Below are 27262 nucleotides of genomic sequence, written 5' to 3' on the forward strand. Positions count from 1 at the left end.
GCCACTTGGACAGCACAGGCAGGGAGCCTCAGCCCTCTGCTTCTGTCCCTGTGCCCCAGAGGCTGCCTTGCACTAAACCCGTGCCTCTGATGCCTCTGTTGAGTTTTGACCTAAGCTGTGACCCCCAGGCTCTGCACGGTTCAGCCTCAAAACTTTCCAAGAGAAAAACAAGAATTCCGTGAGGACAAAACAAACTGATGCCCTGAAAGAGCATTTGCCACCATTTCCCCTCAAAGATCACAGATGTCCCTGAGCTTCCCAGAGAGGAGCCAGCTGGGGTATTTGTAGCCCCTCCCTTTGCTGGAGGTGGTTCTGAGATGCCCCAGTGAGAGCTCAGCCCCGAGGCCGAGCGCTGCCCCCATCTCAGATGCTGCCCAGCTCTGCAGCAGCCAGGGCAAACCTGCCAAATCCACCTGCCTGGGCTATTGGGCAGCAGGGACAAGCTCAGCACCTCCTGATGTGGAGGAGCTGCTCTGCTGTCTGTTCACAGGCATTCCCTGTCAATACTCCCTGGGCAGAGCTCTTGCCTTAGAAGGGGAGGCCATACCTGTGATACGCTCGGTGACATCCAGCAGAGCTTGGCCACTCAGGTGATTCCATTGGTAGCTGAACTCTTTCAGCAGTGACACTTGATCTACAAGGCAAACACATGGTTCTGCTCACTTTTCTCAGGTCATAGGAGAAAGGACAGTGGGGAGGCAAAGGGCAGGGCCAACCCCATTTTATAAAATCAAGTACATTTCTGCTGGGTTTTGAATCCTTTTCTTCATTCCTTCCAGCCTCCTTGGCAGGGTTTTAAATTCCAAAAGAAAAGCTCTCCTTTCACATTTGTAAATGCAAACTTGTCTGCTGTAGCAGGAGCTGTGTTAAAACATTTCACATCAGGGACCTCAAGAGTTCAGTCACATGGAAGCAGTGAAAAGGTTTTGCATCCCAGAGCAAAAAGGAAGAAGCCCATACTTGGGTCACAGAAAGGCACTGAGTCAGGCAGTTCCTGAGTTCACAGAGCAACTGGGGAGGAGAAAGTGCAAACTCCCCTTGAAGACCTGCCTCTTCAACACTCCTTTTTCCAGGCATATTTCCCCAGTGCAGCATTCTCAGAGCTGACATAAATCTGTGTGGCAGAGGAATTTAGAGCAGCCCTTGCCTATGTAGTTAATTGCTGTGGCCATCTTGCCCCATGCAAAACAACATGTGGAAAAAGGCATCATTGACAGCTGGGTTTATACCCATTTGTTCTAAAGAAATGAACTTGGTGAATCATCAGTTCCCCTTTGAAAATAAAAGACAAAGAAGAAAAGTGGAAAATAGGCAGCTGATGCCTCTAATGTAGAGCCTTGCAGGTGGCTGCTCTGCAGAAGCTCTGATGGGTCAGTGTCCCTTCATGCCAACAGCAAAGCTGTTCATTTGGGAAGTCAGACGGGGCCCAAGCAAACTCCAAGCCCCCTTTGCCTCTGAACTGCAGCAAAGCCGTAGCCCAGGACTTGCTCTTCAGACAAGCAGCACAGAGCCAAGGGCTCCTGGGACTGTTGGGAAATGCTGATCACACTCCAGCCTGTTGGGGATGGTGCATAAGGACTGCAGCTGCACAGCTTCTGGTGGGTGTCAGCTGCAGTGTTCCACAGACAAGAGCAGCTGTCAAGGCACTCAGCGCTCTCTTGTGCAGGAGAGACAGAGACGAAGTTGAGGAGAGTCCCTGCCAGGGCTCAGCCTTACCCAAATGAGCAATGGATTCTTCCAGTGCTTTCACAGCTGCCCCACGAACCCTGGCATCCTTTGAATTCAGGTTCTTTGTTATTCCTTCCACCAAACCAATGATCACTGGGTTCAAGGCATCTTTCAGGGCTCCTGTGATTTCAGCCAGCACGTCCAGCGCCCTCTGCTTCACTTTCTTGTGGCTGTCAGATATTCTCAGGACAAAATAATCAAAAATCTGTGAAGAGAACAAGCAACGTGAAAGCTGGATTCAAATGTCCTTGTTTGAAGAGTGGCTGTAGCAGTCAGCAATGTCAAAGATGAAAGTGATCCTTTCTCTCAGGCCAGCACTCGCTTGCACAATTGCACTGTTTTCCTGTGGGCCACTCACTGGAATGGTGGCACAACCTCATGCTGGTTGAAAGATTTTCTTCTGTTTTTAGGAGGTTTGGCTGGGGACACAATAGTTCCTATGGCATTTCTCTCCATCTCTAAATCATTAAATCAATTCCATTTATTAATGCTAAAGAGTACCTTTGCTTTGAATGGAAGCAGATGTTTACAATGCCCGGATTTCTATGCAGTTGCCTCAAGTACTGAGGGCACTTATGATTTTGCCAAAACTATGGCTGGAGGAGATCTGTGTTTTCTTTTGTTTGTCTCAGAGCCTGTGTCTGGAGAAGAGCAGGGCTCTGATCAACTCTTCCAGGATCCAGACCATTTCTCTAAGTAACAGGTGGACTTCTGAAATGTCATGTGCTGTACAGCTCTCATTAGAGCAGGCTCAGTCCCTTGACAGCCTCATTGTCAGGCACCTTTTCCTGGAAAAAGGGAAAAAGCAGCTACTGGGAGGAGAAGGCAGAGATGAGTCCTTTGCTGTTTTCCTCCTTTTCCAAAGAGTAAAAAAGACCCCCAAAAAGGGTGAGCACTGTCTTTACCAAGAGGAATAGGAACAAGGGTGGAAATGAGAAGCCAGAGCTGGTCCTGTGTAAGACAAGATGGAGTATATAGAAGTATTCTTTAAAAAAAAACAACTGGGTTTAAATCAACCAAGCCTGATACTTCTCTTCCCTATGCAAATCCATTTTTGGTCTAGAGAACAATTGCCTTCAGGGGCTGGATTCCCTTCACTTCACCCAACTGGGAGTAGGAGAGAGCAGCAGTTACACCAGCAGAAAATTCTGCCATCATCTGATCAACAGCATCAATAGGCACCTGCCAGACAAATACAGCTGGACTGAAATAACTTGTCCTGAAGCCTGGATCTGAATTACATTTGTCTGGGTAAGAGGGACCAGCATGTCCCAAACAGCCAGGACAGAGCGCCAAGACACACTGAATTAACTTTGCTGCTACAGGCTTAGGAAAGGAGCTAAAGGAAAGGAGCAGTGAAGATACCCTACATACTTGGACAATGTTAGTGGAGATGAGCTGGGGGTTTGTTCTGCACAGGTCTTGGAGGAGTTCCACTCCTTCCATCCTTGTCTGAAACCCCTTGGCTTCCAGGAGATGGTAAAGCTTCTGGAGCAGCTCCGTTTCTTCCACAGCTGGAGGTGACGTGACCTGGGCTTTTGCACGGTGTAGGAGGTGCCCATCAGAGGGAGATTTCACCCTGGAAAATAAAACCAAATGAGGACCTGGTGGTGATCATTATCATAGCATGGCATCCCTGTCGAGGAAATAATTAGCATTGCCTCCATGATTCCAGAAGGCTGAGGCTGATCAATCACTTTATTATACTATACTATACTATACTATACTATACTATACTATACTATACTATACTATACTATACTATACTATACTATACTATACTGAAACTCATTGCCCTTACAGACAGTCTGATACAGACAGACCAGATTGGTCAATTGAATCCAAAACACCATCACCAGTGGCCAATTAAGAAACTACCCTTTGGTAAACAAATCTCCATAACACATTCCACATGTTCACAACAAGAGGTGCAGCAAGTGCAGATAAGAATTGTTTCTCATTCTTTTCTCTGATCTTCTCACAGCCTTCCCCAGGACAATGCCTGGGAAAGTTGTGCCTGCTGCTCTCTGTGGAGAGAGCTGCAGCCACAGACAATACCTTCAATTAATTGTGAGCAAAACATCTTGAGCAGCTTTCCCAATTATGTGATTTCAAGCTGGAAAATCATGAGGCTCTGAAGAACAACGTGGAGACCTCATGACAATCATTATGGCAGACAATCTGCAAGTGACATTCTCAGCACTGCTCACTCAGGAAAACCAAGGATGAGATGCATCTGATCTATCTTCAGATGGCTGCCAGGGCCCACAGGTCACATTGCTTTGTGGAGAAAGAGAGACACTACTTCCAAGTTTAAATGCCTCCTCATATGGGATGTGTGTGTCTTACAATAAGGAAACTCATCACTCTGGAGAAGTGTCTCTACAACCAGGCATGACAATCTGGAAAAGCAGCTCAGATGCATCTGAACAGGTAAACAGGGCCATATTTGAAGGATTCAGAAAATCAGTAACAGAGATAAAAACAGAAGCCTGACATGCCAGAACTACACTCACATTTCATTTGCTTCCCTAGAGACTAGATGCACAGCTTAACAACCCCACTGGGAACAATTCTCCTGATCAACCTGTCTCTTCCATGAGCACAGGAAGATGCTAGCTGTGCTACTGAGGCATGTGGTCACTTTCCTGCCACTGCTGAGCAGGACAGAGCTAAAGAAATCCCCTCTGTTATCAGAGGAGAACAGGTACAAGTAGCTCTGCCAGTGGCATGAAGAGACAGCAAGGAGCAAATTCCTGTCTTAAATGTTGATTGCAGAACAGGGGAAAATAAATCACACATGCTGTCCATCAAGCAAATTACATGAAGGACAGGAATATCAAGACAAAAAGTGCACATTCAGACACCTGTTGACTGAAGTTGTTCAGAAATTGCCTTGCTCCTTACTACTCAAACTTGGTACTGTTTGAGGGTAAGAAAACCATGATTCAGCCAGGCCAAACCCCATGGATGAGAACTGCATCTTTGTGGAATGGCATCTTGCATCCAGACTGAGATTTCTCATCAAAACACCCATCTGAAAAAGACTCCACTCAGATGGAAAAAAAGCCCTGGTTGAATTTACTTGTCCCAAGTCAGGCAGCAGAAACTTGGCCCTCTCCCAGCCTCCACAACACTGCCCTTGCCACTGCACTGCATCGTCTGAGCTGCAACCAATGGGTGTCTTTTTGTCTCTCCATTTTTGTGGAAACCCCTCCAGAGAAGTTGTGTTCAGCACAATGCAGAAGTCGACATTTTTTATCCTAGAGCATTTGTAGGGAAAGGAAACAATCTGTGGCACTGGTCATGTCTTCCAGGAAGATTTTCCTGAGGAAGAGACATGTAAAGCTTGTCATGTGCTTTGTCTCATCTGAAACAAGTGCTCAGTACTGTTTGCTAGAAGACAAAAGTCCCAATTATGGTGGTATTTTTTGGTATGGTTAGGAATTGGGGAAGGGTCTTCTTCCTTCTCAACTCCATGCTGCAGTGCCTTTGGGATGTGGCCTGCTGGCCGTTGTTTGTGCAGCCCTGGTATTTCTACATGAGGCAGAAAGTGCAATTGCATTTCCAGCCAAAAGCCCATGAGGAGTGGGGCAGCCGGAGCTGTGCCAGACACAGGCCAGCAGCTGTGCCGCGAGAGGGTTTTGGTTCCTGCCCGGTGCAGCTGGTGCATCTCTTCCGTGACTGCCTCCCCTTCCCAGGTGCCCGGGGATAGCAGGTGCAGGGTTCTGCAAGGGCTATGGAACAGGGTGGGGATGTCTGCTGGCAACAGAGTGCAGCGGAGAGCAAACAGCCCAGGATGTTCCTGGAGTGTGTGACAGAGAACTTGTGACACAGCTGGTGACTGAGCCAGTGAGGGAAGGCACTGCTGGACCTGCTGTTTGTGAAGAGAGAAGGGCTGGTGGGTGACAGGAGGGTTGGAGGCGGCCTTGGGCTCAGTGCTCACAAAATGCTTGTGTTTGATTCCCAGAGAAGGAAGGAGAGACGTTGGGGAAGTGTTTACCTGCAACAAATGGTGAATTTGTTAAGCTTTAACAGGCGGTGCTGAGTCATACCTTCCCTCACACCAGTGGTTAATGTGTGCAAGTGGATATCTTAGCCTTGAGAATAAAGACAGTGGGCCTACTGAGGAGGTAGCTGCAATGCATTCAAGGAGAAGAAGGCTCTTAACCATGGAAGGAGAATTTGAGGAATGGGATGTTCACCACATGACCAGCAGAGACCCTCAAGAGACCCCTACTCTAAATGTCAGTAATTTTGGGGAAGTGATTTAAACATGTCAAATACTTTGTGAGAATGTTTAGCCTGTGAGTTTGAGCAAAGTAATGAATAAAAGTAATGAAAGGAATGTCTTAGTTCCATGGATACACACACGTGGGTGTGCATGTTTCAGGGAAGTGATTCCCCACGCACCCAGCACTGAAATAAAGTAATGCCTCTTTTCTCACACTGAGCTGGCAGTGTGGATCGGGCCCTGCTCGGTAACTTTCATTTTGGTCATTTCTATTGAAGCATAAAGAATGGTTGAAATGAGATCTTTTCCAGCTGTTTCCATCTTGTTTACCTTTTGGGGGACCAAGGTTCTGTGCTGCAGGTGAGCTGGGTGTGTGCAGAGCAGTGCAGCCCCAGAAACCCCTTGGTTTGCCCAAAGGTTGCCATGCCTTGCTCCCAGGTGTGCCCAGCTCTGGCAGGAGAAGGAGCCTGCAGCGCAGTGGGCACCGTGCCCTGCCCAGCCGGGGCTCTCTGGCACAGAGCAGCAGCAGCGCCAGCGCCGTTCAGCTGCTCCTGCCTTGGCTTCCCTGGGACACAGGAGCCTCTGGAAATCAGCACCGCCAGCCGCGTTCCCAGCTTGGAGCAGCTGCTGCTGGCGGGCAGATGCTGCCAGTTCCACTGCTGCCAAAGGGGAAGAAAGGCAGAGCAGGGGAAGAGATGTACATACACAGCAGCCCTGGGAACATCCAATAAACATGCAGATATATGGGGTGATTGGTTAGGAATTACTTCAGCTGCTATGCCAATAGTGCTTTCTCTCCTGGTTCTGTACAATGCTTTGGGCCATTTTCTTGGTCTGGTTTCCTTTGCTTGGGTCCCATCTGAATGCTCACTTGGGGTACAGGCTGTAGGTGCTTGGGGCACTCTTGGAGTTCCTCTTGGATCCCTTCAACAACAGGGTTTGGCCCACGGGGGGAGTTTGTCCTGCTTTGTGTCAGAGGAGAACTTCCGAGGCCATTTTGTGTTTGCTGTAGGGGAGGTTGGTTACTGCTTTGCATAAATTCACAGACTAACATGCTTTGTGATGCTTTGCTTTGTCATACTTTGCTTTGTGATATCAGGGCATGGTTGCCACATCGTCGTGGTGACATCAGAAGGTTGCCTTGTTGCACGGAAGGCCTCAGTGCCAGAGCAGCCCTAGGGCTTGCTGAGATCAGGAGCATCCTCCTGATTGTGGCCTTTGTCAGTGTGTAGCTGCACACTGACAGGAGTCTTGGCTTTTGTAGTGTTGGGGTAAACTTGAACAACAGTGCTACAATGATTGAGCAACTCGCTGCTGCAGTTTGCACCATGTATGGCACTGTTTATTCCGCCTATTTCATGACTAGCCTGGCAAGTAAGTAGAGGTTTCAACTCTATTTAGGTTAGGGTGTAAGCTAACCTGGCTTTTGCATGTCTTCCTGCTCTTTCTTAGTGACTGGGTTGATTTTGAAAGAGAAAGAGCATTAGGATGCCAGTGGTTTGGTAAAGCTCCTGTCAGGGCGTTCAGCTAAAAAGGGGGTGCCTGTAGCCACAGGGGCAGCATTTGCAAGGGAACCTGCAGGGCTTCCGTTCCCTCCAGGGAGAGTCTGTGGCAGCAGAGTCTGTCATTTCCTCAGTTTGCTGGATCAAGCAGGACAACTTCCAAAATGCAGACTGGGAGGCCTTCTCAGAAGGCCTTCTAAAGACTTTGTAGTTCTCCCCAGAACTGAGGGACAGCTTCTTTTATTCTAAATTTTGTATTGAAAGGATTTGACTGTCTATTTTGACCCTTGACTGAATGCTAAAATAGTGATTCCCTTTGCAGTGAAGTGCAAACTCTAAAGCCATGAGTGTCTGCTCCTGAGCCCTGGAGCTGCTGCTGTGCTGTTTCACAGTAGAACTGCCACAGCTCAGGGGGATTTTGGGGAAGCTTTTCTGGGTGACTGTTTTCAGCAACTTAATGGGAATTAGTGCATGCAACTTCTGTTTTTTAAAAAAGTACCTGAAAGACAAGAGAACAAGAGCTGCTTTATCTGTTGAACAGAACAGAAGCATTGAGTGTTGAAGAACAATTTGCGTTTTCTTGATCACGTTTGTATTCATTTACTGGCTAAACAGGCCGAAGTGTAGGCACAACCAAGATTATTGTCCTGATCTCTTGCTGGCTGTGTGAAAGAAGTATGTCACGTGGAGGGATGTTGATAAAGAAAAATACTCTCTGTTTGGGTTGACTTCTTCTCTTCTGTGGGATTCAGCAGCCCAGGCAGTTTTCTCACAGCCCTTGTTCATTTTCCCTTGCCCACTCCAGATCACATGATCCGTGTATTCAGAGGTGCTGATCCTGAGGTGAGTGAGAAAGGAACATTTCATGTTCCTGGTGCTTAAGAATTGTAGAGCAAGCTGTGAGCTTGGCCTGTGGCCGCAGAGTGTAGAGGGCCAGCTGGGTAGGCTGAAAGAAAATCCATTTCCATGTCTGCAGCAGCAATAACAAAGGCATCGCTGGCTTTTTCCTGATTTTCCATTTCAGAACTTTCAAGGAATGAAAAGCTCATTTTGCAGAGAGAATGTTGCTTCTTGATAGTAGCCAGGGCATAATGTCTAATTCAGAACTATTAGCAATTCTGTTGAATTAGCCCATTTAAATTCAGTCACAGTGACTTAGAATCCCATTGTTCTCAAAGTTTCTGATTTGTCCTTAGTACAGCTGGTTGTAGAAATAGAGCTGAATAGAATAAAGTGCTGAATAGAAATAAGGTTATAAATTATAGGTAACTTTCTGTCCCTCACACTGCTGTCTGTCCACAGATCACAGAACCAACAGCAGTCTCTCCTCTGGCTCCCTCTGCTCATGGAGAGGAGGCCAAAGAGGAGGCAAATGAGGTGGATGAGCGCCAGCCTCCAGCTGTGGTCACACCACAGCCTGACCATTCTGAGCCAGTAAGTGCCAGTTGTGTGTGCTGCTGTCTTTGGTGCAAGGCAGAGCTGCAAGTTTCTGACCAGCCGGCACTTGCTGTTGCTGGCTGAGGATGCTGAGTGCTGGAGTCCTGCCAGGACCTGGTGATTGCCCCCAGCCTGTGACAGCTGGACAATGGGCTTTGATCTGTCATGCTTAGGCAGCAGCTTCCTGGCATTTGGACAGGGGCCAGCCTGGAGCATGAATGCTGCCTGATCCCAGAGCAGGGAGCATGTCAAAGACACTGTGCTCAGCCTTGTCAGATACCCAGGGGACACTGTGGCGTGGAGGGACCTGTCCCCCTGCACGGACTGGCCAAGTAGCTGCAGGCACAAAAAAATGCTGATCTGACCACACAAGCTCTTTGTGGTGCTTTGTCCCCACAAACTTCTTGGGTGTGCTTACTTGGGACTATTTCAGAGACACGCTGGGGATGTAGAGCTGCTGCTTGAAGTCAGGGATTTTGGTGCCTTTGTTGTCAGGTTGCTCTTCTGCCTCTTCAGGCAGAGCAGCCAGTAGCAGAGCAGATAGGTGCTCTGAGTCTGCCTGTTTCTTGGTCTTTGATAAGCTGCAAGGAGATGACTGTGTTGTCCATGAAGCTGGGGGGGGCATTCTTGTCTAGTGTGGCAAAAGAAACAAAGTGAGTAGTTCTGAACCCTTCTTCTGAGGCAAAAACCAGACATTGCATGTGTCTGTTGATACCTTCTATTGTGTAGTTTGCTTTGAAAACTGCATTGGAGCCTGGAGTGGGAGCAAAGCTGCAAGTCCTTGACTGCTGTCTTGTAATGCTAAAACCAGGATGTACACCTTGCAATGATGCCTGCTGTATCTGAAGTGAAATGGGCACCTTTGTGGCTGGGGAGCTGCGTGGGCCAAAAGGACGCAGGGCTGGCGGCCTTGAGCCGCTGAAGATGAGGCAGCGTGTGGCCAGGGGGCCAAGAAGGGCCAGGGCACGGTGGCCGTGTCAGCAGCAGGGGGGCAGCAGGAGCAGGGCAGCGAGCGTGGCCTGTGCTGGGCAGCGCTGCGGCCACCGCTGCAGTGCTGGGTGCAGCTGTGGGCCCTGGGAAGCAGAAAGTCCTTGAGGGGCTGCAGCGCGTGCACAGAAGGACAGGGGAGCTGGGCAAGGGGGTGCAGCACAAGGCCAGCGAGGAGGTGCTGAGGGAGCTTTAGCCTGGACAATGGGGGCTCATGAGGGACCTTCAGGCAGACTTCCATAGATCCCTGCCTTAGATCCAGAGATCCAATGCTCAGCACAAGGGCTGTTTCCCTGCCAAACATCCCTTCACTGCATCCAAGTGCTTTAGACACTGGAGTAGGTAACACTTTCATATTTTGTTTGTTTATTTGTTTGTTTGTTTGCTAGAAGGAGAAGCCTTGTGTAATTTCTCCTTCTCCAGGGAGCAAGGGAGCTTTTTCTCAATCTTTCCTGCCCTTTTCCAGCACTGGTGGAAACACATCACTTTCAGGTTAACGGCTCCCGTGTCTTTTGGCAGCCCAGGGAATCAGTGTGTGTTGTATTTGGGAATTGAGCAGGAAATCAATGCCCTTGCATTCCAGCTGGTGCTCAGAGATTAGAGGAGCTGGGAGGGGCTGGGCTGCATTTCTGATTCCAGCCACTTTAGCACCATCAGTGTGCTCGAGTCCAAGAGAAGAACTTGCCCGAGCACAGATGCACAAAGAGTGCAGTTCCCAGTGCAACGCTCTGGGTCTGATTGCATTCCATAAGGACCCACACGCTCCAGATTCCCCAAGAGTGTGGGTTACTGAAGCAACAGGAGAGCAAGTTCAGGATGGCTGCAGATCGGGGCACTGCTACCGAGTGTTGATGTGTGTAGCGACAGAAAGGACAGTATTGATTCAGGGGGACCCCCCACGTGGTGAATAATGTGCTTTGACTCTATGATTTAGAAGGTTAAACAAATGCTTTCTTAAGCTACGTTATATCACACTAGTACTATATTAAAACTATACTAAAGAGATACTATACTAAAAAGCTACTAAAGAAAAACTTGTGACTGTCTCCAGACAGTCATGACACAGCTTTTATCTAATTAGCTAATCAAGCTAAACAACTATCACTAAAATCCAATTAACAAATCACTTTCAGTAAACAATCACTAGAACACATTCTACATGTACTAAACAACAAGAACAGCAAGTAGAGATAATAATTGTTTTCTCTTCTTCTCTAAGTTTCTCACTACCTCCCCTTAAAAAAAACCTAGGAGAGAGAATTATATCTCTCTGTGTTCAAAGAATGTAAATACCACAGTACAGTAAAGAGAGATTATAAAAGTGAGATCTGTCTGTCTGTCTATCTATTTGAATCTTCCTGGCTCTGCTCCAAAGCAGTGGAAGATGCAAAGCTCACCTAAAGGCATCCCTTCAGGAGAGGAGTAGAGACAAGTTCCATTGACTGATCCTGAGCAGGCAGAGATGTTTCCCCCTCCAGAGATGGTTGTTTTTTCCCCTCATGTTTTCCTACTCCAGCCTTTTCTGACCTGAAGCCTTCTTTTTATCCTTTAAATTTTTGCATGTCCTAAGGGAGTGGAACTATCCCATGCTGTAGTTGGGGTCTGGTGACTTTGCCCATACATGCATTACATGACACATGGTTTCCTTCGCTGGCATCCCCAGGGCTGTGTAAGTGCATTTGTTAATGGGGCCTTATGAGAAACTCTGTTACTGCTGGTCAGAATTCTCAGTTGACAAAAGAGGGAGAAGAAACACCTTGGTCCTCCTCCATATACTCAGATGGCCATAGAGGTTCTCTGACTTCCATCAGAGATCTTTGCATGCATCCTTATCTCCTGAATGACCCATTTTCTAACAAGAGTGTAGATGTCAGGAAGGAGGAATGCTGGTGCAGGCCTGAAGGGAATGTGAACTCCAGAAGTGTCTCTCACAAGGAGTGAGCTCACCCAGGAAGCCACCTGCAGGGCCAGGATGGAGCTGTGGGACAGGGCGGGGTGTCAGTCACCACTGAAAGACAAAGAGGACATGGCAGAAGCAGAGGGAGGCCCTCACCAGACCCTTGAGAAATGCCACACCTTCCCTGTCAGCTGCCTGAGAGGCTGTTGGAGCTTCAGCCCCAGATGGCCCCTGATTGTAGGGCCAGGGTCACTTTGGAATCTGTGCCTCCCCACGGGCAGAGAAGGACCCAGCAGAGCAGCAGCACAGTGCTTTGGGAGCATGTGAGCCCAGCAGTCTTTGAGTCTTGGCCCACAAAGGTCGTACGGGAAGGTGAAACCCATCTTCTCTTGCTTTCTGTGCAGGTGCTTCTAGAGAAAGAGCAGGAGCAGACTGCCTTATCTGAGATGCCATGCCAGATTCAGGGAGAGCTGTTCCCTGCCCGAGAGCAGGAAGAGCAGCTCAGGCAGCAGGTGGAAGAGCCACAGGAGAATGGCCAGGTAAGCCTGACTGGCCAGGGGACAGAGGGAAGGGCAGGAAGAGGGGCATAAACCAGAGCTCCTGGGACTGAGGAGGCCAGGAAGTCCCACAGGCACTGAAAGGACAGAGCCTTGGAATCTGCAGAGACCAGCACCGGGACAGGATGGTTACAGTGGAAGCAGAGCTGGGGAGGGAAGCAGAAAGAAGGGGCTGAATAAATGTGATTTTGAGGCTAAAAGAGGGAAAAGCTGATCTTGATGGCAGCTCTCAGTCACTTGCTCTGCTTTTGTGTGTACAGAACATCAAGGCAGAGCCACAAGCAGAGCTGCCTGAAGCTCAGAGTGACATCATGGCAGCAAAGAGGAGGAATGAAGACATCCAAGAGGAGAAGAATCTCCCTATGCAGAGGGGCAATCAACAAAAACAGGTGAATGAAGGAATGGCAGCCACTCCACTCATGAAAGAGAGTCCTTTCCGTTGTTGTTTACAGAAAATTGATGAACAGGTGCAGGCACAGCTGCAGGAAACTGAGGCTAGGATCAAGGCAAGGAAGAAGAGGCTAGACGAAAAAATTAAAATCACCAAAGAGAAAATTAATCGCCTCCTTCAGGAACAAAAGGCTCTAGAAAAGCAAGTGAGTGAAACAGCAATAGCCACTGCAGTCACCCAAGGGGTGGTTTCTGCCCTCCTTGCCTTTCCAGTGCAGAGCAGCAGGGGGTGGGTGATGCCTCTGAGGCCATCCTGATGAGGCCTCTGTCAGAGCTGCTCTGAAGGGCACTTCCTGGTCTGCTGAATCTCAGCTGATGCTCTAGACAGTGGCATTACTCCCTTGGCCATTTAGCCAGCACTCATCCGAATGAACTCCTGCTGGCTTCTTCCAGGTGACCTTGTTTCTTGAGGTGTTTTTGCAGGTGAACATGGTCACTCACATAGATCTGGAATACGAGCTACAAGCTGTCTGTATCCCTTGTGAATCTGCTCCTGTCCTTTTCTTTACTTTCTTCCCAGTCGATGACTCCTGGCTGACGGGGACAAGCTGTAGTCTCTGACTGCTTTGTTCTCTTTGACTTGAGGTGGAAGTGTTGCCATCCTACCTGGCAGCCTGCAGAGAGTTCCAGCAAATGATGGGCAACCAAGAGCCCCGAGGCTGGCATGAGGCCCAGGAACTGAACCATCCAGAGATGCTGCAGGATGAGCACATCCCGAGGAAGGTGCAGAAAAAGAGAATTTCATGGCAGGAGGTAGAACATTAGAATGAGGAGCTGCAAATGTATCTGCAGACCTAGGAGGGGGAAAGGAGTCTTTGGGAGGAAGCGGAGGGGTCGTTGCTGCAGTCATCCTTTAGAACAAGAAACTGGCTATGACCTCGAGTAAAACCAGCCTTTGGTTTTGACCATTTGGTTTCACAAGTGGACATCCAAAGCAATCCAGTTGAAGAGCTCTGCATGTGGCTGACAGCAGCTTCCTAAGGGCTTACATTTCAAATGGCAATCTCTCTTGCATTTCAGGGCAATCTCTGCCACACCTTCCTGACATAAACTCATTTCTTGTCTCAGACCTACACCGACTCTGACACTGAAGCTGCTGCAGAAGCAGCAGTGCCATCCCAAGGAGCCTTTGCTCTCCAGCTGAAGAAGTGGGGCCTGAGCACTTGGTTCACCTCCCATGCTGACCCAGCTGCTGCTCAGCAACAGGAGATGGCGGGTGACTCCCTGGAGCAACTGAGTACGTCTGGTATCTTTCTTATCTGAGGGACAGTGTATTGTGTGCATGTGTCAGCATAGCTGTACCAAAGGGTTCTCCTCGGTTTAGTGTCACAGAAGTGCTGGCGTTGCTCCGAGGCAGCAAGAGAGAGCTCTGGGTGTTCCTGCTGCCTCTGAGGGCAGCTTAGACTGGCTGGAGTTTGCCTGGGCTTCCCTCTCTGCCAAAGGCAGAAGCAGGCATTGTTCCTGGATCAGCAGAAGGCTGTGACTGCTTGAGTCCTAGCCACTGGCAGAATCCCTGCTGAGATCAGTCTCTAGGAGAACACATCAAGCCCTTTGTGATTCTGCAGCACAACCCAATGAATCTGCTTCTTGCCCTTAACAGCTGCCAGTGCTGTGCTCTCAGAGAAGATCTGGTAGGGTTGAGAAGAGAGCCCAGTGGATTCTGTGTCTACCATCACCTGTTGGGACAAAAAGGGCACTGATCTGCGCCTCGGTGTGGCTGATCTCAAAGCCCATCCTGCTGTGTCCTGAATGGGGGCAACAGCTTGTACAGGGCTCAGGCTCACTCTGGTTTCTTCCAGTCAGTGCCTGTCAGTGCTCATGCTTGGGCTTTGCCAGCCTTGTTGTGGTCGCTGCCCTGCCCCTGAGGGCTGGTGGGAGTGCAGAGGCTGGAGCCTTCCTTAGCTGGGAGGGTCCCGCTGCTGCCCGGCTGCTGCAGCGCGGAGCTGCCTGAGGCAGCAGCCCCTTCTCTGGGCCGGCTGCTGCGTCGCACGGCCCGGACTCACAAGAGGGTCAGCATCTCCTCTGGGCAGCTCTCTGTGTCACAGGGCGCCTGAGGAGCACTGCTGTCCTCTGTGCCCATGCCCGCCGTGCCGAGTTGGGAGGATGGGGACGTGTGCGGTGCCGAGAGGGCGAGTGCAATGGGAGCGACTGATCCGCGCTGTCGGGGTGGAGAGAAGCGGCGTGGTTCTTCACGCGGGGCACGGGCAAGGGCGTCTTTGAGCTCAGCCTGCTCATAAAGGGTGAGGGCCCTGATGCTGAAAGCCCCGTCGGGATTGCTTCTAGCATGAGCTGCTCTGGTTTACAAACGCAGAGGCATTCTTCTGGCAAACTGCTGCAAGCTGGAAAAGATGGGAACACTTGGCAATAATTCCTCCTGTTCTGAACTTGACATCTGTTCAGAGGAATTGATTCTAGATGTCCAGGTGCATTTAATCTTAGCAAGTAGGAAACCTTTTCTAAATCTCACAGTGTTTATTCCCAAGAAAACAAAGGCACTGTTAGTTCCAGCTCTCCTTAATGTTTCTAGATGACAAACTTACTTGCCTTGGTAGGTGTTCTCTTCTGGTCTCAGTCTCTGGATGTATCTCCCTGTGCTTCCCTGTGTGTCTGCTGTCAAGAGGTCTCTCACTTCAAAGGATGCTAGAAATCAGTCTCTGTGCCAGCCACTTGTGCTGTGGACCTGCTGTTCTTTTCTTGTTGTTCCAGTTCCTGTTCCTGTTGTTCTTAGCCAGCTGTCCACAAAGGGAGGGCTCAGAGCCCCAGACAGTGGGGCTGCCTCTTGTATCTCCTAGAAGCTGGGATCTCTGCTTTAAAGTGAACATCTTGCATTTTGTTTCCCTCAGGGAGAATGGCGAAGATGGAAAATCCTATTATAAAATACATTGAACTGGAAAATATTGGCAGTGGGTGAGTCCAAGCAATGTTAATTTTACCAAACTATGCATCAGGTGTTTTGCTGGTGGAATAGGTATCAAGTGTGAAGTCAGACAAGCTGCAAATGTGTTCAGGCACTGGGCTTAGATTGTCAGTGCTGATCAGAATTTCTAAGTGTGCTCAGAAGGCATTGTCAAAGACATCTCCATGCTTCCAGTGTCCTGCAGGTCTTAGGCATTTACAGCACAGATCTCCTGCGTGGGCTGGCTTTCACTGCAAGATCTAAATGGCTTCTCCTTTCTCTGCTTCTCTTTTGTTTCTAGGACTTTTGGAGATGTTTGTAAAGCACTCGACACTGCCACAGGAGGAGAGGTAACTGTCAACAGCACCTGCAGACTCTGCTGCACTCGAGGGCTTTCCCCTCTGGTGTGAGCTGTGGCTGGAGCTTTGGGCAGAGCTGTGCTGAAAAGGCACAAGAAGCACAGACTGGTGCCAGCCCACAAAATGCATTTGGGACTTTGTCCTCCTCAGCTGCCGGAAGGAAGGCACGGAGGGCAGCGGTTCCTTTCAGAGAAGGACGCGCTCACTCGCTCTCCATTGCTGAAACAAAGGTGGTGCCTTCGAGCACCTCACTGCTCTTTGGGCTACAGCTTCAGAGTCCTGAATTCTCATTTCTGGCTGCCAGCAAATACATCTGAAAGTTACTGGTGGTTCCTTAGCCACCTGCTGCACTTGGGAACTGCACACAGGGAGAGATCTGCAAGGCGTCCCTGAAAGCCCTAAGCCCTGCCCATAGCCCAGGATGTATCCACAGAGTTTTAAGGCATGGATTGCTTCTTCTCAGTCGCAAACAAAGCAGCAGAGAGTGTGGTCAGAGCTTTGTGGGTGATAACTGAGACACTGCTGTTACCAAGTGGTCAAAGCAAAATGTCAGTGGCCCCACGTGTCCTGTAACTGGCTCCCAAGGGAGCAGAGAAATGGGCTGTTGGAACGTCAGTTCCTAATTACTGCAGTGCCTAATCACAAGGCAGTTTGGCACAGCTCAGCTGTGTCATTGCAAAATCACTCGCTCCATGTGCCTTGTGGTCTCGTGCCACCAACCTCTCAAGTTACTGATTTTCAATGTCATTTTAGGTGGTCATAAAGAAAATACATCTTCAAGGACTGAGGAAGAAGGAACTAAAAGTCAATGAACTCATGGTCATGAAGGTGAATAAGAATCCCAACCTGGTCAATTGTTTAGACAGGTGAGTTGTGCTTTTGTCCCATGAATGTTTGTTCACATATTGCAAACATGCAAGGTAAAATCCCACTTTGGTCACTGGCAGAAAATAGAGCTGTAATTATTGGCTAATTATTATTGCTCTTTTCATCTCCAGTGGATGGGAAGAGATTGCATTTTGTCTGCATGAGTCTTCGCTGGCACATGGTATTTGAAAATTGTTCAAAAACCCGGATGAGTCGTGTCTTACTAAATCAATGATCTCTATATTCACAGCCACCACTTTGTTTTGGAGCTTGATTTTTTTCAAGTGTCTTCTTAGGTCCAGGTAAACTAACAAGGATTTCCCTTGGATTGTTGCCACTGTTTTCCATTGCTATGCATGCCAGGAAGACTAGGTGCTTTTTTTCCAGAAACACCATGCGTGACAGGTTTTTTATCTGGGCTGTTACTAAACTGCACATTTTGCTTGCTGCCCATCTAAGACATCTCCTTTTTCTCAGCTGTGCCTTTCTCCTTGAGACTGCACAGATGGCAAACAATGCTCAGCCAAGAGGGAATGTCTATTCCTTTATTTTGTCTTTGTCTCAAAGGGACCTGAAAAGAAGAATCAACCTGTCTTTTCCACACAGCAACCTAGCCATGTACATTCATCTCCACGCCCTTGTTTCCTTCTTTCAGCTACCTTGTGGATGAGGAGCTCTGGCTGGTTATGGAGTACATGGATGGAGGCACTCTGAGCAATGTCATCAGCAAGACCTACCTGTCTGAAGATGAGATGGCAGCCATCAGTCGGGAGGTCAGCAATCCCATCCGTGTTTCCAAGGGCTTGGGCAGGATTGTCTGGGAAACAGGGGCTCAGAGCTGGAGTGATTTCCTGTGCCAAGCTTTGTTTCTGTGTTGCTGCTATTCTATGGGCAAGTAAAAGCATCTCAAGTGAAAGGCCTGCCAGTGCCCCTGCACTCCCTGTACTCAGTGCCAGTACTCTTATCTCCTGCTGTTGTATTCTCGCTCTGTCTCTTGTATTTGTATTTGCTGTTCTCCACCTTGCCTCTCTAAATGTTTGCCTGGAGTCTGTCTTCACTGCATTCCTTGCCTGTAAAAGCAAAGGTGCTGGTGGCAGGATTTGAAATGATCAGCAAAGAAAAAAGACTCATGTCTCACAGTCCTCCGCTGAAAAGGATAGTAGTGCAGCCAAAATGCTCTTTGCTCCCGGAAAGTGACTGGTGGGATACTTCCAAGCCTGTGCTGAGGCCAGCAAGAAAATCTTTGTCATGCAGCCTCCCACCCAAAAGTGATCCACTTCACACCAAAGGGAGGGACCCTTCCTTTCAAAACCCCTCCTTTGTCCTCTGCATGGAAAAAGCACGTCCACTGCAGCAGGAGTCATCCTGGCTGGTTTGCAGGGCACAGCCTACAACAGCAGGTGCTGTTGCTCTTTCAAAAGCTGACGTGCCTTTCCTTAGAAAGGTCCTGCTCTGCAAGTGTTGGAGCAGCAAGCTCTTCCTCTCAGTGGCCATTACTGTTCTGCCATTACTCCCCATTCCCCTGGAGAGGGAATCTTTTAGATTCTTTGTTTCCTTTCTTGTGTGATGAAATCACATCACTCATTTTTGCCCTCCTGTTTCTGTTTTCTCGCTCAGTGCCTGCAAGGACTGCATTTTCTGCACTCAAACCGCGTCATCCACCAAGATGTGAAGAGCTGCAACATCCTTCTCAAAACCGACGGCTCTGTCAAGCTGGGTCAGTATATTCTTGGTCAGGTGCAGCGTTCCAGGGATGTGGGTGTGGGGCTGCTTGGAGTGACTGCCAGCTCCCCAGAAATGGTGCTGGTGGCAGTGCAGGGACCCCTGCTGCGAGCTGAAGGCACAGTTGCAACGTGCACAGAGGTATAAGGAACCACAAGCAGTCAAGAGTGGCGTTGCTCTGTGTGTGTCCCTTCCAGACAGAGGGAGCTACAATCTAAAGCTTCAGGGGCATAAAGTCCACTGCTGTGAGCAGCATTAAGAAACCTGGGTTTTTTTGGAAACGGCCAATTCCATACTCCCTTGGCTAAAGCCCCAAGGAAATCGAGCGTGCACAGTTCTCCAGGAGATTCAACAGCACATTCTTAGCCTGAGAGTGGGGAATTCTTTTGCTTTATTTTCTAATTGGAGCTGGCTTTCATGGTTTGTTGTTTTCTCCACAGCTGACTTTGGCCTCTTTGCTCAGCTCACCCCTGAGCAGGGCAGGTGGAGCTGCGTGGCCGGCACTCCTGGGTGGCTGGCGCCTGAAGTGGTGACAGGTCAACCATATGGCCCCAAAGTGGACATATGGTCTTTGGGAATCGTGGGCATCGAAATGGTGGAACGAGAAGTTCCTCACTGGAATGCAACTCCTGTCTTGGTAAGGTGCAAATACTCACTGATCCCACTGTCTTTCTCACCTGTCCCATGTTCTGTGTGCCATTGGACAAAATCCCATTGCCATCTGCTGGCACCACTTCCACCAAGGTCTCCTTCTAAAAATGCCCCTGCAACACATCAGCATCTGCTGTAGCTTTGGTTGTATCAGAAAGGGAAGTGGCAGTTCAGAAACCTAACCAGTTCAGAAACCTGCCATTTTGGCCTCCAGCCATGCCTGACATTTCTCACTTGTTTTTTGAACAATGTTGGAACTCTGTTTCTGAAGGACAAGAATTTTTCAGTGGAGAGGGTAGACATGTGATAAATATCCTGAGAAATGGAGGTTAGACCTTCCCAGTTTCAATTTTATACAAAACATAAGAAAACAAGGAAAAAGAAAAGTAAACAAAAAAGAAAAAGAGAAAAAACCTACTACCAAAGCAATGCCCAAGCAGTTCTGCTTGCTTTCTCATTTTTTAAACACAGCTCTTCTCTTCCATTCTCTAGCATCTTTTCCAAATGCTGTGGGTCTTTGAAACTTTCAGGCTTTCAAGTCATCTGTACATGGTTCAGTCATGTGTGTGGGTGGCCTGGATAAGTTTAGGATGTGTTTTTCTCCGACTGCAGTTAGAATTGTTTGCCAAACCCTTGGCTGTTTCTTGGTACTTTAACAAGTTGATGAGCTTGCAGGCAGGTGCCTGGGCTGGGATCCAACGTGGGCAGTTGACACCGGTGCTGTGTTTCTTTACCACAGGAGCAGGGCCATCCCTGGCCTGCACAGTTCTAATGACAGGGAGGACTCCAGCTTCCCACCATGGCCAGTGGCTGAGCTCAGCTGAGAGTCAGGATAAAACCCTCTTTGTCACCTCTGGTGATGTGGGAAAAGGAAAGAAAGCCGCATAAATTATTTGTACACAAGGGGAGTGCATTGCCATTTCTGGATTTGAAATTCTCCTTTGGGTTAAAGAGGATAATAGCAAAGTCTCTTTGGTCACCATCTATTTCAGTGCCACAAGCACAGAGTTATCGTTACAGTGGTGGGCATTTTTATGGAGACTCCAAGGCCTCTTGCCATTCATATTTTTGTCTATTTGAGATGGATTCTGCAAGTTGAGGTTTGAATAGTTCCAAGTTGGTGTCCTATGTTTCTAAATACCATCTTGCAAAAGCAGAATGAGCTCTGTCCCTCTGACTTGTCAGCATGTTAGAGCTTGGTTCCACACGAACCACACTGGATAACGATCAGCCAATGTCTTGCCAATCTACACTGTAATTCCTTGGCCTGAGGAGTATCAGAAAGACCTGCTGAGCTCCATGGACACTGTCAGCTGCATGGAAGTGAGCATCCTTGGCCTTGCTGAAGAAACTGGAGCTCAGCTTAGGTTAGATGCTCTTGAGCAGGAGAAAGGCTGGGATCGTCAGGTGTTTCCAGAGGCCGGCGTGCCCAGAGGGACTGAGCTCTGGGGAGCAGCTGGATGTTTCTGCACATCATGGAAAGGGATTGCCAGACAGCTCAAGCCTCACCACAGGCAAACACTCCCCAGCTCTTCTCAGGCAACATTTCCTTTGGGTTTCAAGTTGTTCCCACTTGTCTGTCTGTGAAGATGCCCCTAAAACCACAAGGCAAGCCTCTCAGAACTGGTGTTACATTTCCAGAAATGAAGAAAAGAAGCCCAAACACAAGAAAGTTGCTAAGGCCTGGTTTTTAGAGAGGAACTTACCCCACTGTGCAGTTTCTTCTCACTGGGAAACATGCTTCAAACTGGGGCATGAGGGTGTAAAGGCCACAGAGTCTCTTCTGCTTCTTGTGCAGTGCTGCTGAAACACTCAGTGATCGTGTTTCTCTCCTAGCCCAAGCCACATTCTGCACGTCACCAAGCCAGAGCCTGGTGATGTGGAGAGCCTGCCAAAACCTCCCATTTGTTTCCTGGCACTTTCTGGGATGGGCCTACCATTAATGCATTGACTTGAGTAGCCAAATGAGTAGAGGGTGACCGTAGGGATGGAACCTCTCCTTCTGATTTGACCATGAAAAGTTTTTCTTTTCCATGTAAGGAAAGCAGAAATTTTCAGGCTGCTGAGAGACAGAGCTGCAGGTGGCTCCTGTGTGTCCAAGGAGGCGTCTTCATCCCAGTACATTTGTGCATGCATCTTAATGTGTCTGTGTTGAAGATGAGATTCCAAATGTTTGTTTCCTTACCTGAGGAACACCTGGTGGATTTCCTTTCTTTCCTTCCAATTCCCATTGTTTTCAAGAACAAAGCAAAAAGCTTGATTAGTTTTGTTTTATGGCAGCTGCTCTTAAGGGACCAAGAAGCACTGCAGAGATACTTTTCCATGTACTAATCCTTGGATATAGTAGAGTTAGTATAGCAAAGTCCTTCTTCCAAAAAGCCTCTCAAGCTGGTATGAATCTTCAGGGAAGGAAATGTGCTTGTGGTGACGTAGTTCCCACTAACTAGGTCAGTCAATGAAATCAGCTGCCAAGGCAAGATCTGTGGGATGTTGGAAAAGCTGTGGCTGCATTGGAGTTTGGGTTTTTGGTTGGTAAAGGAAAGTCGTCTCTGTGTCTCTGCCAGGGCAGAAACTGCCACTGCAGAGTGGAGCTTAATCAATGGGACCCAAGAGAGCAGTTACAGATAGGAAAGAAGCAGGTGTAGCCTGGTGTCTCCTTTTTCCCCAGCCTCAACTCCTGATAGCCACAGGAGGAAGACAAAAGCTGCAGCAGCCCAACCTATTCTCATCTTGCCTGCGTGACTTCCTGAGCTGCTGCCTGCAGAGAGACGAGGCGCGGCGCTGGTCTGCCAAGGAGCTCCTGCAGGTAAAATGTGAAGGGGCTGCAGGTGAAACAGGGTCTGAGGGCCGGGCTCCTCCTCCACTCAAGTCCAAGGCATCAGATGAGCCCCCTTCCTCCTCACCTCCACTCTTGGTGCTCTTCAAATGAAAACAGTGAGGAATCCTAGACTGGGCTGGGCTGGCAGGGCCCTGTAAAGGTCCTGTGGTGCAAGTGTCCTGCAATGAGCAGGGACATCTTTAAAGAGATCAGGTTGCTCAGAGCCCTTTGCCACTGGAGCCGGAATGGTTGCAGGGATGGGGCACCTACAAGCTCTTGGGGCAAGCTGTGCCAGGGTGGCACCATGCTCCAAGTAAACAAGTTCTTCCTTAGACCTACTCTGATTTGATGCCCTTTGTGTTTAAAAATATTTGTCCATATCCTATTGTAACCGACCCTGTTAAAGATGTCCCCCACTTTCTTCAAAGCTACTCTGAAGTCTTGGAAAGTGGCAATAAAGTCTCCCTGGGGCCTATTCTTCACAAAACTGAATAACTCCACCTCTTCTCCGCATTTCCTGAGCAGAGAGGTGCTCTGTCCTCTGACTGTTTCTGTTGCCGTCTTTTCTAATTTGGTGGACTGTTCAGTTTTATCTAATGGCAAAAGAATTGAAGCAGAGCAATGCAGGGTACAGAGACATGAAATGGTGGTGGAGGAACCCAAGGAAGCCAGTCCCAGCTGAGCAGTCAGAGATTTGGCTGTGGCAGGAGGGGCTGTGGGGGCTCACTGTGAGCCTCTGAGGGGCCCTGGTTTGTGCCCCCCAGCCCACCCTTGGAGGTTTCTGGCACGCAAACAGGGACAGCTGGGAGGGACTTGTCCCAGCCCCATCTGCTGCCTGGCACGCTCAAGCAGACGGGAACTGCGCCAGGGTTACTGCCAGGTTGTGTGGCAGAGAGGGAACTGCAGGACCCAGTGCCACTGGGCTGGCCCTGCTGGGAAGGAAGGTGCCATCCAGCACACGAGGGGCAGGGCATGGAAAGGTAGACATTGCTTTCTGTCCCTGTGGGAATTAGCACAGTGCCTGTCTTTCAAAGACAGGGACCTATGTGAGTTATTGGAGTTTCCTGAAAGGAAGATAACCCAGGGACAGAAAGCACCATTTCTAGAGCACTGGCAGGGCAAAGATCCCAACAAGATAAACAAACCTGAATAAATGGATGAGTGGGATTCTGGGCCAGGTTTGCCTGTGATGGCAGGGTCCTGCACATGACTGCTGGTAGCAGATGGTGCCATTGCTCCTCTTTCTGGGTCTTTTTAGGACCCAGAGCAATCCCAATTGAGCCTGTGAAGTACTGAGCTTGGAAAGTAATGGTTCACTCTTCACTGTTCTTTGTCTTTTTGTTGTTTGTTTGTTTGTTTTGGTTTGTTTTTTAATTTGTTTGTTTTCTTTTTTTTGTTTTTGTATTTGTTTTTGGTTTTTGGGGTTTTTTTGTGAACAGCATCCATTTGTAACATCAGCTGAGGCTGCATCCACCCTGAGACCACTCATCATCTCAATGAAGAGGAGGATGGAGAAGCAAACAGTGCTATAATCATATCAGGACCATTTTCTCCATAGCCATCTTAGAGTAGGATTTAGAGTAGGACTGTAGAGTAGGATTTAGAGTAGGAGTATGTGGAGAAAAGACAAAAGACTGCACAATTCAATGTGAATCAAGGACAAGCCATTTATTGTGCTTCTAAGCATAGTTTATAATTAGTTCCTATCCTAAAGGTTTCTATAGACATGCATTGTTTGGTTGGTTGCTGCACTTTGTCCAGCATCTCTTGACTGGTAGCTCTATTTTGTCCTGAGGCAAGCACGCATCTTTTCCTTAATCTAATTGGTAGATGCTGTAAGGGTCATTTTATTTGGGTTGCTACCCCTTTGTCTGTCAGCAACTCTTCTGCTTCACCTTTTTATCCACAAAGTTGAATGCAGCTTTATTAAAAACCTGACCTAGTTCTAGAAGGTTAGTTAGTTTAGTTAGCTCCAGAGGTTAGGCTGGTTCATTTAGTGCCTGTCCATTTTTCTGCAAATACCACCCTACAGGATTATAGAGTAGGATTGTAAAGAAATAAAGTTTCTGAAACTTTAACTCATCTGGAAGAATCCTTTCTTTCTCACCCTGTGAACAAGTGAGCATTTCCTTCTGACTTGTCAGCTGTCTATTAAAGGTGCAAATGGCTTCTTTGGTGTTGTGAAAAGTACATATTACAGGATAGGCTCTTCACAGATATTAAAATGAACATATATATATATATATAAATTAATATACTATATGTGTTATGTTATCTTAGTCAGTAGTACTGTATTTTTTTCAGTAGTGTGGTATGTTGCGGTGTGATGTCATGGTTTGCCTCCGAAACCCCAGGTTCCTCCCTGATAATTCCCTGCCAGGTGTGTCAATCATCCCTCCTTTCCACACCCTGACCCCTGCTGAGCGCTGTCTGTCAATCCTGGCATTCCAGAAGGGCGGCGAGTGATTGGCAGAATTCAAAAGATGCCCTCCCCTCCTGGAAGGACATTGGGCCATCCAGGTGTCCTCAGTCCCTTGAGACTTCCCCGCCCCGTACCTGCCTGGTGGTCCCCCGTGTTCCTTCCCTCGCCCTCTCCCCCGGGTAAAAGGGCGAGCAAACCATGCGGTTGGGAGTTCTCCTGGAGCTGTTGATGGATTCAGAGGCCTGTGGGCCAGGAATAAAGCTCTGGATCGAAACCCTCCATCAGAACCAACTCCTTTCCTTCACCTCGCCTTAAAGCTTCTCCACCAAAGGTAAACCTGAACTCCTGCATGCCTGGACTTGCCTCCAAGCGCCCAGCTGCAGCATCCAGCCAGCCAAAAGTGTCTCTGGGGTAAAATTCCACAGTTGCTGCTATTTGGTCAAGCAGCAAAGGCCAGACAAGCTCATGTACGTCCCGTCCGGCTATATTCACAGAATCACAGAATTTCTAGGTTGGAAGAGACCTTCAAGATCATCGAGTCCAACCCATGTTCTAACACCTCAACTAGATCATGGCACCAAGTCCACATCCAGTCTTTTTTTAAACACATCGAGGGATGGTGACTCCACCACCTCCCTGGGTAGATGATTCCAGTATTTGATCACTCTTTCTGTGAAAAACTTCCTCCTTAATTCTAGCCTGTATCTCCCTTGGCGCAGCTTGAGACTGTGTCCTCTTGTTCTGTCTGTTGTTGCCCGGAGAAAGAGACCGACCCCCAGCTCACCACAGTCACCCTTCAGGACGCTGAAGAGAGTGATAAGGTCACCTCTGAGTCTCCTTTTCTCCAGGCTGAACAACCCCAGCTCCCTCAGTCGTTCTTCACACGGCTTGTGTTCCAAGCCCCTCAGCAGCCTCGTTGCTCTCCTTTGGACACGCTCAAGCATCTCAACGTCCCTCCTAAACTGAGGGGCCCAGAACTGGACGCAATACTCAAGGTGTGGCCTCACCAGTGCCGAGTACAGGGGAAGAATGACCTCCCTGCTCCTGCTGGCCACACTATTCCTGATACTAGCCAGGATGCCATTGGCCTTCTTGGCCACCTGGGCACACTGCTGGCTCATGTTCAGCTGACTGTCAACCAGCATGCCCAGGTCCCTTTCCTCCTGAGCACTGTCCAGCCACACCATCCCCAGCCTATAACGTTGCAGGGGGTTATTGTGGCCAAAGTGCAGGACTCGGCACTTGGACTTTTTGAACTTCATCCCATTGGATTCTGCCCATCCATCCAACCATTCCAAGTCCCTCTGCAAAGCCCTCCATCCCTCTGACAGATCGACACATGCTCCCAGCTTAGTGTCATCTGCAAATTTGCTAATGAATGACTCTAAGCCCTCATCCATGTCATCAATAAAAATATTAAACAGAACTGGCCCCAGCACAGAGGCCTGAGGGACACCACTGGTGACTGGCCGCCAGCTGGATGCAGCACCATTCACCACCACTCTCTGGGCCCGGCCATCCAGCCAGTTCCTAACCCAGCAAAGAGTGCTCCTGTCCAAGCCACGGGCTGTCAGCTTGTCTAGGAGTGTGCTGTGGGAGACAGTGCCAAAGGCCTTGCTGAAATCCAAATAAACAACATCTACTGCCTTCCCTGCATCCACTAGGTGGGTTACCTGGTCATAAAAGATGACCAGGTGGGTCAAACATGACCTACCCCTCCTAAAGCCATGCTGACTGGGTCTGATACCCTGGCCATGCTGTAAATTCTGTGTGATGGCACTTAATAGAAACTGTTCCATTATCTTGCCAGGTACTGAGGTCAGGCTGCCTGGCCTATAATTACCAGGATCCTCCTTTGCACCCTTGTTGTGAATGGGTGTCACATTGGGCAGCTTCCAGTCATCCGGAACCTCACCAGTGAGCCAGGACTGTTGGTAAATGATGGAGACTGGCTTGGCAAGCTCATTTGCCAACTCTCTCATTACCCTGGGCTGGATCCCGTCTGGTCCCATAGATTTATGAACATCCAAGCATTTCAGTGGTTCTTTGACTGCCTCTTCTTGGATAATGGGGGGACCATTCTGCTCCCTGACACCATCAACCATTCCAGGCGGGCCGGTGTCTTGAGGGCAAGTCATCTTCCCACTAAAAACTGAGGCAAAGTAGGCATTAAGCACTTCTGCCTTCTCCTCATCTGCAGATGCTAAGTTCCCTCCCTTGTCCAATAAAGAACAAAGGCTGGTCTTACCCTTCCTTCTAGCATTAAGGTATTTGTAAAAACAGTTTTTATTATCCTTTACAGAAGTTGCCATTCTAAGTTCAAAATGAGCTTTGGCCTCCCTATTTTTTTTTCTGCATGCTCCAGCAGCCTTCTTGAATACTTCCTTAGAGACCTGATCCTCCTTCCAATGCTGATACATCCTCTTTTTATTCCTAAGTACCTCCAAATAAAAAAATATTGGTAATTATTTCAGTGGTAAATATAGTTTTAGGTTATAACATTATGTAAAATAGAAGCTATGCGATGTAAGATACTTTTTTAACTAGCTCAAGAAAGGGATGGGATAATCAAGAAATTCTTTGCCCAGAGATAACAGCAACAGGACACCTAAAGCCCCAAGAGAAGAATTTTTGCGTCCTTATTGGAAAAGACCAACTTTCTTCCACCTCCTTCGCGACTTTGAGGAGCCAACTGGATTAAGGGAGAGAACTTGACAATAACCAGAGAACACCCT

The 27262-nt window shown here is 48.6% G+C and overlaps 1 pseudogene; it reads left to right on the forward strand.

The window, feature by feature from the left end:
• Nucleotides 1-7014: 7014 nt before the first annotated feature.
• On the forward strand, nucleotides 7015-24154 carry LOC139604245 (serine/threonine-protein kinase PAK 3-like; annotated as a pseudogene).
• The last annotated feature ends 3108 nt before the right edge of the window (nucleotides 24155-27262 follow it).

This window comes from Agelaius tricolor, unplaced genomic scaffold, assembly GCF_023055355.1.
Source record: "Agelaius tricolor isolate 1412-34295 unplaced genomic scaffold, bAgeTri1.0.p SCAF_48, whole genome shotgun sequence".
Classification (NCBI taxonomy): Eukaryota; Metazoa; Chordata; class Aves; order Passeriformes; family Icteridae; genus Agelaius; species Agelaius tricolor.